Source organism: Sapajus apella, unplaced genomic scaffold (genome assembly GCF_009761245.1).
Source record: "Sapajus apella isolate SASKATOON/1434 unplaced genomic scaffold, GSC_monkey_1.0 scaffold22, whole genome shotgun sequence".
Lineage (NCBI taxonomy): Eukaryota > Metazoa > Chordata > Mammalia > Primates > Cebidae > Sapajus > Sapajus apella.
Genome location: NW_022436962.1, coordinates 2,553,420 through 2,563,167, shown reverse-complemented (window position 1 = coordinate 2,563,167; position 9,748 = coordinate 2,553,420).

Here is a 9,748-nt window from a genome sequence, read left to right as displayed (position 1 = left end):
CCATATTTTAGCTTTACTACTCCAATGTCCCTGTTCTCAACCTGGTGTCTATAAAGCCAGCGAACAACAGCAAATTCAAAACATCTTTCCAGAACACACATTGGGACCAAGAATGTATGCTTTAAAATGTATAGTACAAAAATTATTACTTGTGAATAGAGTATTGAATGTGATCAGTGATCAGAATATTTTGTGTGTGTGTTTTAGGTATGAGTGTGTGTGCACATGCACGTGCATGCATGCTGTATTAATTTTAATTTAACAAGAGATGAGTTAAAATTGGTGGGTGAAAGCAAGCTACTCATTCAAAGTGTATCAAGATAGAGATAAGTAGATATATATAGTGAAAGATAAAACACCTATCTGTGTAGATGTAGGAATGCAAAGCAAGAGTATGAAAATACAAATGGCAAATTAACTTCCTTAACAAACATAGCCTACATCATTCTGCTTGTGTGTTTTAAATGTCATCATGGATTTAATGAAAGGCACAGAAGAAACTGCAAGGCGGGGTTAGAAAGCAGACCACATTGGGGATTCAGAAACTATGAACTATGAACTATTTGAACCAAGTTAAGATATTTGATTGAAGAGATTTTTATCTACAAGGGGAAGAGGAAGATTATGATGCTTAGTGAATTTGAAATATGTGACCCAAGGCTCTTTGCCAGCTCTTCTCCAGCTCGTTCTAGACTAGACAAAGAACTTCATTTAAAGTACAGCATGAAAAATGATTCTGACGAAAGGATTTGTTAAATGCTGTTACAGAAGTCAAGTACAAGGTCCTCAAAGTCATTAATTATAGAATTTACATTTACTTATTCAGGGTCATGTCTGCTTAGTCCTCCCTGTAACTTCAGTTTATTCCATTTTAGTGATTTCATGTAATTTACTCTAGAAAAATTGCCTTAATGATCCAACTGGACCAAATAATATGATAATTTTTAAAAGCCATTAAAATTACATTCAAAATCTGAAATTGAGTGAATCAGTAATCATGAGGTCATTCAAATATTGCATCTCAGTCCTCATCAAATCCATTGATACCATGTTTTTCTCAAAAACAGCGATATTTAGACCAAAATCTTTCAAGCTATTTTGATCATTTATTTTTTATCTGGTCTGGGACCCTGACTCCAATACTTTACTGAGTAGAAATCAATTGCTAGTAATTATAACAAATTAAGTACACAATATTGGAAATCAGAAAGCAGCCTGACACTTGATCCAATCTTCAAGGCACTTATGGTACTGAGTCTTACTTTCCTTAGCTATAAAATAAGAGGATTAGACTAGATTCCTACAAATGCTCCCATTTTAATGCTTTAATCCTAGGAATCTACTATATTTAAAACTCCAAAAGAGCTATATTGAAGGACAGTGTGACAATGTGAATATGGATGTTGTGGAGAGTTTTAGATAAGACTTAAATATTTACAATATAGCCATCTTGCTACATAAAAGTTTTTCTCCCAGAGGTTATTTCTAAATTATTCTTTGGCCTGTCTTGGCTCTGTAGATAGACCAAAAAAGCATCGTCCATGAATTGTGCATGCTTGTAAAGCACACAGAAATATATTAGAAAGCAGTCTTTAACCTAAATAGAAAATCAGTAAAATAGCATTTTAAATTATCTTGTAGCCTGATGAAAATTTAATTACAGTGTGACATAGAAATATTTAGGAACTGAAGAAGTTTTCTAAGTACTTTAAAAAAGGAAAGAGAGATTGACTCTTCATATGTTCATGAAGTAATTGGGAGAGTTAAGCTAATTGGAAGAGGACTCAGACGTGAAATGAACTAGGTTTCGTGTAAATGAAAGATGGAATGACAGCTAAAACACGTGCAAATCAGATAGCACCTTCCTGAAGTACTTAGGCCAGGGAAAAGAAGGAGAAGAAAGAAGATAATGTGCAAAACTTTTGCTTAGATTTTGGATGGAAGGTGAAATGTCAACTGGGCTAGCTTTCTTGCTGGACTGGGCACATAGCAAAAGGGATCCCATGAAACAGGCAAAAAGAATTAAAGAACATGCAGGCCGGGCGCGGTGGCTCAAGCCTGTAATCCCAGCACTTTGGGAGGCCGAGGCGGGTGGATCACGAGGTCAAGAGATCGAGACCATCCTGGTCAACATGGTGAAACCCCGTCTCTACTAAAAATACAAAACATTAGCTGGGCATGGTGGCACGTGCCTGTAATCCCAGCTACTCAGGAGGCTGAGGCAGGATAATCGCCTGAACCCAGGAGACGGAGGTTGCGGTGAGCCGAGATTGCGCCATTGCACTCCAGCCTGGGTAACAAGAGCGAGACTCCATCTCAAAAAAAAAAAAAAAAAAAGAGAATTAAAGAACATGCACATCAACTGTTTGTATGTGCACATGATCTCCAGTTAGTGATTGATACATCAGAGTGTTTGCCTTTGAGATGTGTTTCCCCAGTAGTACCTAGAAATTAAGCATAAAGAAATTACCATATAGTGTGAACATTTCTCAAGGATCTAAAAATAGAAATTCCATTTGACCCAGCAATCCCACTATTGGGTATATAGCCAAAGAACTATAAATCGTTCTTCTATAAAGACACATGCACACATATGTTCATTGCAGCCCTGTGTACAATAGCAAAGACCTGGAACCAACCCAAATGCCCATCAATGATAGACTGGACAAAGAAAATGTGGTACATATACACCATGGAATACTATACAGCCATAAAAAACTATGAGTTCGTGTCCTTTGAAGGGACTTGGATGAATCTGGAAACCATCATTCTCAGCAATCTGACCCAAGAACAGAAAGCCAAGTACTGCATGTTCTCACTCATAGGCGGGTGTTGAACAACGAGAACATGTGGACTCAGGGAGAGGAGCATCACACACAGGGGACAGTTGGGAGGGGTTAAGGGAGAGACAATGGGGGGTGGGGAGGGAGGGGAAGGTGAGGAGGGATAACATGGGGAGAAATGCCAGATATAGTATGCACCTAAAGTAAAATAAATAAATTTAAAAAAAGAAATTACCAACACAGTTAAAATCTTATAAATTCACTAGATGAAGATAATGAAAGACCAAAAAATTATGTTTCTAATGAGCTTATTTCAACTTTGTAGTCATTTTCTACTTCACCCTTCTTTTTTCCACATATATTTTATAGCAAAAACACACAATTATTTTTGTGTGGGTGAGAATTTGTGTTATAGCCACAGTATTATTGTTGAAGCATGTTTAGTTTCAAAGTGTTTACAATAAAATGACTCTGGTAGTGTGTTGCAATATTGTGAAAGAATAATAAGAATGATCATTAAAACCAGAGTAATGAACAAAAACAGAAGCCACAAAGAAACCTTTCCGTGAGAGCATTTCCAACATTTTCTTTAAGGATAAATATATTCTTATATTTCCTTATAGGGAGAATAATATATATGACATGCTGGAAGAAGAATAAAATAATTTAAAAAGAGAGAACTAACCACACACAGAATGTGATTATTTTTGTTACTGTTCAAATTATTATGACAGGAGTTGCACAATAACGTTTACTAAGCACAAGCTTCAGACTTCATCACATCAGAGTTTAAAACCTGAGTCCTAGGAGCTTGGTCAAAAGCCTCCATCTCTGTGAATTTGTTTGCTCATCTATAATATTCGGATGAGAGTTCAGAGCTTCTAGAATTTTTTTTACAATTAAGTGAAATCACAAAGCCAAATCAGTTCCTCTTAAGTGAGAAAAAGTGGCAAACTTTGTTGTTACTATTTTAATATTTGTTATGAATATTTGTACTTACTACGTTTTTTAATATCTATAATAAGAAAATATGAATATTTCCATTTCAAGGCATTCAATAATAGCTATGTTAGCTTATAAATGCTTCCTTCAGGTTCTTTTGGTTTGGTAAACCTTTTTTTTAACCTTAATTGAGATTGCTCTAGTTTTCAATATGGTAAAGTGTAGGTCTCTATTTTAAACATCTTTTCTGGGAAGATATGTAGCTATGTGATTTGCAAAATGCACAGCTTGTAGGCCTTGTAACTAAAATATTTCCCTTCCACTCTCTGCCTGCAGCTCTTCACCTCTCCGTTTCGTGGTCACCAGTTGAATACAAACTCTCTGGTTTTAAAGTGTTATCTATGTAAATTGTTCTGCCACAGCTGGACAAGATGCATTCAAGAGTTTTTCTGTTTCCTGTGTGGTGAAGCAGCTTTCCCCTAACGACTATTTCCCATCAGTACCCACAAAGACCTACCTTCTTAACCACTGTTTCAACGGTTTCTTACCACTTCCACCTTTCTATAGAACATTTCATTTGGAAGGAGGGTCACAAATACTTGTTCACTGGGCTGTTTAGACTGATAACATCTCTTGGGACTTGAGCACTGATGCACAATTCTCATCTGGGAAAAAAATGCAACTGTCAAACATTGGCAAATAATACCAAAAATGAAAACAACCTCTTTTCTGTTTCAGTGTCCCATAATATAATTTGTTTTGCTCTCTTAGGGGATAGAATTCTTTACCTTTTTTTCTAAAAGTCAAAGTAAAAACATTTCATTATCTATTTAGCTTACTTTAGCAAAAGTTTTAATATATTTGGATTCTAATCATGTGTTTTACTGATAAATGTATTAAATTTTTAGTAGAAACTTTAGATCTAAGAATAAAAAAATCAAATTAGATTAACCAACATGGTGACATAGGTTTAATTTTCTATAAGAAATTAGAGAATTTTAGTACTTTATTCTAATAAAATAAATAATGTCAAGATTTTTTTTTTTACATATTTAAGGTTTTTTCATCTAAAAAGGCTTATGTGTTAATTAACTGCAAATTAATAAAAACAAATTACAAGTATTATGTCTACATTTCTTATAAGGAAATAATATCTTAATACAGCCATTAAAAATCATAATTATTTTACCTGCTCATTTGTAAAACACTAAATTTATTTGAATGATTTTTCATGAATTAAGGAATTATAAAAGTTTGACTGTCATTTATATATCATGTCTTGATCTTATCATTGATTTTTATTTGCTGATTTTATGGTCTTTGCTCTTATGGTTTTCATTCTATCATATGTTTCCAAGATACTTCCAAATAGAGTTTTAATTGAGTGATGGTAGATTAGAACATTTTCTGATTCACAGTATTTGATGATTCAAAATTATGTTATGGTTCAAAATTACCCCCTCCCCTCAATAAGCACACACTGATAAACAATGATGTGTGTGGAATAAAAATGACAAGAAAGTATGGCTGTGTCACAACACAGGCAGAAGTGAGAGCTCGTGGTTATTACTGCTTTCAGCAGCAGAAAGTGTGTACTAAAGAATACTAGGTTTTTAGACTATGAATAGGTGTTCCACATTATATACTGGAATAAATTGGATAATATCTGGATGAAATCAAGTTAAATAGGAGTTTTTACACAGAACTTCTCACTGACTGTGATGTGTTCACACTGTGAGCATCCCAGAGGAGGATATGGTGCAGAGCTCTTGAAGCACCTCCTAAAACTATGAAAGAGCCTTCGGCTCTAACAAATATTGGCAAATTGTTAATTAAGAATCGCTTATGCTATTTTTCTGTACATTTAAATAACCACAAATTATGTTTTTCTTTCACAATATGTGACTTCCTTGCCTTTCTCAATGTCACCACCCTAGTCTGGGCTTTTACCTCTCTCTGCCCACCTCTAGTTTCTCTTGTTATTCCATCCTATGAATTTCATCATATTAATCTTAATGCAGCCCTAACCAGATCACAAATTTCTTTGAATATTTGCCACGGCTTCCTTTATGAATAGCGAAATCCTTAAAAATGTAATCTGATATGCAAGGGTATCTATAATGCATTCCCAACCAACTTCCTAACATTTTTTTCAAATGACATTATTTCTTGGCCCACCTGTTTGATGAATTGACCTGATCACCAGTCATGTCAGAGATTTCTTTTCTCTGATCTCTTGATCACATTAGTCCTTTGTCTGGAATATGCTCAACCAGCTTGTTCCTATTAAGATCTAGCATAGTCCATTCCTTAGTTTGAATTTAAATAAAATTTCTAGCATGGAACTCTCAGATCCCTCCAACAGGACACAGCCTCCCCCTCATCTGAAACTCCATAGATGTTTCTTACGAAACTTTTGAGGTTTACACCATATCTGTATCTAGTTGCCTCAGTTGCCTGTCTAAACTGTACAATGGTTTAGGATAGGAGATAGAACACTGGGGAGAGATTTCTGCTAGGAAGTCCATTGCTTTAGTCATTGGTGTTTTATATACGTAGTGGGTACAGGGGCATTCATCTGATGAGTTTATTATTCTGATAAAGTAAATGCTAAAAAAAAATTCAGGATCACTTCTTTAAGAGTGATAAGATGCTCATATTACCTTCAGCAAAACAGGTTTTATTATTTTATCCTCTTATAGTTTATTGGATACATCAAATTTAGAGTGTATTTTTCAAATATTTTATATACCTTCATATTTGCTTCTATTGAATGGAAGACAGAAAAAAAGATTCCTATGTTCAAAAGACTACATCTTCTTCTCCTCCTTTTACTAGTGCTATTGCAGTCCTTCAAGACCCTAAACCATGCTAGCTCCTGATACACGTCTTAATGTTAAAGACGGCTCCTGGGAAATGCTTGAGTGCATCACATCTAAAAATCTCTATTTACAAACATTAGACATGACTGTGATTTTTAAATTCCCCTAAGACAAAATAAAACATTTTAATTAAGTAGAAAATAAATACTTATAAATAGTTTTACATTAAAGCAATTAAGAAAATGTCTCCCTAAGACAGCAGTCATTTCAGGCAAACTATGGAGCCCTGCCAGGACTGGAAGACCATCTTATACCTAGGATAATCTGGTCATTAGAATTGTGGAGGGGAACTCACAAACATGAATCAGTGTTTCCAATAGGTAATACTTTATGCTGTAGACTGAATCTTTAAAACAATTCTGTTCTCTTTCAAAAAGCCGTAGGGACGCAGATCCCGAGTTATACTTGAGGAACCTTCACAAAGAGCATTACGACAGATTCCCAACAACTAGAATCCTTTCTTGGAGTACGTAATGGGAAGAAAAGGTCCACTTTCAAACCTTCCTCTCACCCTTTACCTTAGGTTCACAATAGACATGATTTTAATGGAACTAATCTGTCCATATCCAAGGTTCTTTTCCTGTCCTTAATTCAAAGCAATTTTGCTAAAAGTAAAGGTGAGTTAGCTATATGGATTTTGGCTCATATAAGTGAAGGTTGACTTCAGAGCTACAATTTACATGTGGTAAGGCTTTATTACTTGTGGTCTATCTACTCTCATGTAACTGACAGGTGGTAGGTTAATGTACATAGAACACACACGTATATGTTTGATGTGCTTCCTGCTAAGGTGCACGTAGATTATTTAGACATCTGGAATCAATTTAACAATTGTGTGAGCTTTACGTAATAGCCATTATCTGACTTAATGATTTTAGTGGTTGTAGTTGCCAGGGTTGTCAATGGTCCTGGCATAGGAAATTTGAATTGAAGAAGATTACTTCCCTTTGGGCTCTTTCACTAGAAGAGCAGTTTGAATCAAAGAGAAAAATACCTGCTCAAACTCATTATCAAAACGGGATAATGGTAAATGGCAGCCTGTGGGAAATCTAAGGACGATTTAATTTATTTCTTTAATGAAGGGACAAGCCTTATTATTTAAAATTAGCCCTTTATCTTACTTCTACCTACTCTCTAGGCAAATATTTTAGAATGGATCATAAGCCATTTCTTTTTAAATGTATACTATTTGTCACTCACTATTGCTGCCCTGAGTGACTTGTATAATATAAACAATTTGGAGGTAAAACCAAGGAATGATATGGTTTAGGCAGGCTTGTAATTTAATAAAAATAATCCTTTCATGTCTAAAAAAAATTTTATACTATGCTGATGAAATAAGAGTACAGGAAAATATTGCCTCTGTTTATCATAGCCCTAACCAATTATACAAAGGTATCAAGCAGGCTTGACTATGTTCATTTTCGGACAATTAAATGTCACATAATCTCCATTTTTTAAAAACATAGCTAAGAAGAAAAAGAATGTTGCTAAAATAAGTGAGTTGAAATTCAGATGGAATTTTGATTCTAAATAACGAGTAACCATTAATTTTAAAATTTAGAAAGTGCAAATAATTTTTAGCCATTAATTTTAAAATTTAGAAAGTGCAAATAATTTAGGGGGAAGATAATAGTGAGTCTCAACAAATGACATTTTATTCAGCCAGCAAGAGCAGCTATAAATGTAGAAATTGTAAATACCGTTAGACTTCTGCAAGGATAATCATTAAGCAGAAATCTACTGATTACTAAACAATTTATTCTGCTTGGGTCCTGTAAAATAATTATCAAAATTTTGGATTTTTTTAAAGAAATTGGGATCCAGTTGTATTACCCTGTTATATAACAACAAATTTCTTGCTTAAAAATAAAGATAACACCAAGAAAAGGCCTGTAACTCCCCAAATTATTTAAATACTGTTATTTAATGACCTTTCTTTCATGCAAAATTATTTTATTAATTATATATTTAGATAATATTCTCTTGGAATGAACTCCTAGTATTGTTTATGCCATCTTTCAAAATGGAAACCCAAATTATAGCCTTCTTTTTCCTGTTTCTCAAATACAGCTATCAGCCTTCAGACAAATTATTGACCAGGATTCTCAGTCAAGCAAACTCTGAGAGAAATGGGGCCGGACACAGTGGCTCACAGTTGTAATTCAGGGAGCTCAGGAGGCAAAGGTGGGAGGGTCAGTTGAGCCCAAAGTTTGAGACCAGCCGTGGCAACATAGTCAGGTCCCTGTCTCTACAAAAAAAAAATTTTTAATTAACTGCATATGGTGGTGTGCATCCGCAATCCCAGCTACTAAGAAGGCTAAGGCAGAATGACTGCTTGAGCCCATTTCAGTGAGCTGTGATCACACCACTACACTTCAACCTGGGCAACAGAGTGAGGTCCCATCTCTATTAGAGAGAGAGAGAGAGAGAGAGAGAGAGAGAGAGAATTTTATGCATATATAAACTATTGAAACATAATAGAGAAAAGGAATAAGCAAAGAAAGTCCTTATTAATCTCTCACTAAACATATTAGTTCGTAGTTTAAAACTGCCTTTGGTGCAAACCATCCTTTTAATTTTAGATCCCAGGTCAGTAATATTTTCTTAAAGCCTGTACCACAGCATACTACCAAAATCAGAGTGCATAAGAACAGTTCAGAACAAATACATTTCAATTGAAAATAGTGAAAAATAATATGTTATCCTAGGTCTTACTTATTTCAACTCTAATTTTTTTGATATAGCTGTTGTATTAAATGAAATGGACTAAAAGAATATCAAGTCAAATATTCATCTATACACCAGTAGCATAGATTCATTTTCAGGCTCTAGCAAGTAGCTTTACATAGCTAATACATATGTTGCATAAGTAATATTTTAAAATGGGGAGAAAGTATTTGCTACTTAAGTTGACATATACTTCATACCTAACATGCAAATACATGAAGCATTGCCAGAATCAGCCTTTCTACATATAAAGTAAAAATAACGACCAGTATTAGTGAATGTCACCGATGAGGCAATTTATATACTTGATAATTTATCATTTAGAGAAAAACTGAGGCTAGAAGAAATTAACCTGAATATAGGTCAGACTTTTTACATTAGACTCAACCCTGCTTGCTCCATGTATTTCGA